Source organism: Gavialis gangeticus, unplaced genomic scaffold (genome assembly GCF_001723915.1).
Source record: "Gavialis gangeticus isolate Ggan-Ray unplaced genomic scaffold, GavGan_comp1, whole genome shotgun sequence".
Lineage (NCBI taxonomy): Eukaryota > Metazoa > Chordata > Crocodylia > Gavialidae > Gavialis > Gavialis gangeticus.
In genome coordinates, this window is record NW_017729031.1 from 28742787 (window position 1) to 28746291 (window position 3505).

At 43.9% G+C, this 3505-nt stretch overlaps 1 protein-coding gene across 3 annotated transcripts in view; it reads left to right on the forward strand.

The window, feature by feature from the left end:
* FAIM (Fas apoptotic inhibitory molecule) overlaps nucleotides 1-3505 on the forward strand; it is a 17917-nt gene that overhangs the window by 719 nt on the left and 13693 nt on the right. The gene's annotated exons all lie outside the window — the stretch shown is intronic.

Here is a 3505-nt window from a genome sequence, read left to right on the forward strand (position 1 = left end):
TGTAGCTGTATTGGTCTAGAGGAAAAGGCAGTCAGGACTTGTAGTAGAGGTGAGCTCTTTTATTAAGCCAACAAGATTTTTGCAAAAAAATTCTTTTCCTTTTTGCAAAAATCTTGTTGGTCTAATAAAAGAGATCGTCTGTACTATGAGTCTTGATTGCCTTTTACTGTCACTATATTACTCATGTATAATTGATTGAGTACAAAATGTTGAGTTATTTTTGGTGAAAAGAGGGTATCAGGCCTTGGTTCAGAACCAGTCCCCCAATTATAACATTGTTTCCTGTGGGAAAGTCAATTCCAAGTTACAACGTTTCGACCTAAGATGCGGTTTTCAGGATCCAGTGGTGCTGTAAGTCTGAGGACGGCCTGTATAGAATATAATGAATGGTTGAGACAAGGGCAGTCTGCGCTTCACCCTGTGTGGACTCGAGAATAAAGGGAAATGCGCTGAAATTAAAGAGGGAGATTGAAAACTGGTATGAAGAGGTGTTTCACACGTTATTTAAATTGTGGCATTTGTTACAAGGAAGCTGTTGGGTAAGATGGAGAGCAGAACGGGATTTACAAAGGGACTGGATTGTCAAGTATTGTTACAACTGATTTTTTTGTACTGCAAGACTTAAACTAAACATTTTGGGGCAGCGACTTCCTTAGTTTTGTTTTGCACAGTACCTTACCCGATTGGATTGAGTCCCTGAAGAGGTCTCCTAGGAGCTACTGTGACATAAATAATAACTGCTAGAGACCAGGTTGAGACCTCAGTGGGAAGCCGCTTATTCCCCATCTTGGTAGTGTTGTGTTTGTGCACTTTCCTCCAAAGTATTTGTAGCTGGTCATTGCCTTAGAGACAGGTAGGCCATGTGGAGCCAAGTACAGTGTGGTGGTTCCCATGTTTCTCTACTTCTGAGAAAAAAACATACCAATCCCCAGCTCCACAAGCACTTACCTTTCAGGTAAGCCTGCATGTAAGGTACATGAAGTATTTGAAAGATCCTTGCTTTTGCTTTCAACACAAACCCTTCCGCTGAAAACCAGCTAAAATGTTGTGTAGTTTTCCTTGGATGATACTTCCTTCTGCTCCTAAAAATGTCCACCATAAGGTAGAAATTTCTGTATTTGTCATGACTAGGCAGCTTACTAGTGGCAGCTCATGTGATCTCTGTGATTAGACTGCCAAAATACTTCAGATTTTACCTTCTCTTCTACTTAAGGCTCAAGCCTGTGCTTTTATTGCCATTTTTTATTTCACTGGGACTCTGAAGGATAAAAATCATGTAAAGGCCAAATTTTCATAGATAAAAAACCCCCCACCTAAATCTCATTTTGCTAACGTTCTGTTGGTTGATGAGAACTGCACATTTAAAGCAGGTTCGAGTCCTCTCTATGGATATTTTAAAATAATGTGACAGGACCTTTGTATTTCTTTTGGTATTTTGCATTATACTTCTTTACATACATGTGTTAGGCCATGATCAGCACTTAAATCTTAGCTTGTGCTTATTGGTAAGCACTTTTTAACTTATTTTTAAGGAAAATGTTTCGTGCCCCAAGTCAAATCGGCCAAATCAATCAATGCAAGTCATTCTAGAACCGTATGTGGCCCTGCTGCCGGCTAGTATCCTCCACCCCTGCCTTTGGCTTCAGATGCTTCCAAATCCTTTGGCGGGCATCCCACATGCAGGTCCAAGCCCGGAGACTTGGGGTTCAGATGCCCCTGAGTTTCGCTTACCTTCAACTGTACGGCTGCAGGAGCAAGCTAGTGGGGAGTCTCCCATTTCTATAAAGTCGGCGTATAGCCAAGATCCTCCCACTGGAAGTGAAAGTTGGAGAATAATTATGCATACCTCAGTCAGGGTGCTAACCCCCCACCACATTCATGGTTTTCCCCTACCACTAGGAAAACCATGTTGGTGGTCATGGTATTTATTTATTGTTAAGCAAATTCTTAAGTCCCTTTGAGGCCTATTGAAAGCTACCTGCATGCTTAAGTTCTTTGCTGAGTAGGGACCCTGGAACTGTCTCCTGCCTGAGCTTGGGTAACTTCTAGCAAAAATAGTACTTTTGTACCAAAAATGCAGATGAATTAAACTACAGTAAATTATAGCTGTTTTATAAACAAAATTGTTGATATCTGTGCTAGACTGCATAGATAAGAATTTGTAGTTCCTATTCGCCAGCCATTACTTGTAATCATGTGCTTAAAAAAATGATACACAAACCCTGGGAGTTTGGTCCTGTCTTTTATAACGAGTGCACTAATTTGTTCACTAGGAGCTACCTGTTTTCATTATAACATTGTTAAGAGAAGTCTGTTTATCATTAGACACCTTGAAGATGAAAGAGCAGATCAGCAGTCTATTAGAGCAGTGGTTCTCAACCTTTTTCCTACTAGGGCCAACTTGTAAAGATACGTGGCTGGTCCCAACCCATACTTCCCTGGCCCTGCTGGTGCCTGACCCCCATTTCCCTGTCTCCCTCCCCACCCCACCTCTGGCCGTGCTTGTGTCCCTCACTCCTGACCCACAGCCCCTGCCCCCCCAGCCCTGCTGAAGGGACCCCCAGCTGCCCCCAGTCCCGCTCAGGCCGGAGTATGGTGGCTGTGGCGACTCTGACTCATGCGGGTAGAGCGGAATGAGTCCAGCCCTGGCATGGGCTGGAGGGAGAGGGAGGAGAGGCCTGGTGGCACCCCCTGCCCTAGTCTGGGACTGCTGCACCATACCAGGCAGCCTGATCATGGCCACTCATCCCCCCAGCAGTGTCTTCCAGCTGCCCTGCCTCTGCGAGTACAGACCCTGGCCCTGCTGCTTCCAGCTCAGCCATGCAGCTCTCCCCAACCCCCTTTCCCCATTGGAAGGGGTAGGCACCTTCCTGTTGCCCCTCTGCCCTGCCACAGCTCGCAACCCTTTGAAATTTTCTTGTGACCCACTTTTGGTTCCCGACCTATGGGTTGACAAACACTGTATTAGAGAGAACCTGGTAATTGCAATCTTTGACTTGCTATTTTTTTTTATATGAGCAGCAATATATGCATGATCAAATGTAGATTTTTTTTGGCCAGCTTGCTTGCTTGTGATGAGTATCACAGCAGCTTAGTAAGATTAGTGTGTGGTAAACACCATTCAGAGCTTGTTTCTTTGGGTACTTTTATTTAGAGGTGAAAGGATACCTTTTTCTGCCTTGAGCTTAGCTCGCTCCAGCTACGGAATGAGTGGAGGAGGGGCTTTAATTTTGGGAGGGCTGCATTCTCCACCCTGTCCCCTTCAAAATACTCTGTTTTGCCATATTAATTCACTGTTGTTAAAGTGTCAGCACCCTGTATTGTTACACCCCAGGGAATTTTGCCCAGGAGAATTCAAAATTATGCAAAATAAATACATTTATTTTTTTACCAAATAAACTAAATATAACATTATTTGAAACTTCTGTAGAAATATATGCAGGTATTTATGTGGAAGGGAGGTTTGAGGGGCGTCGTGTGAGTGTATGGGGATTTGTGGGTCGGC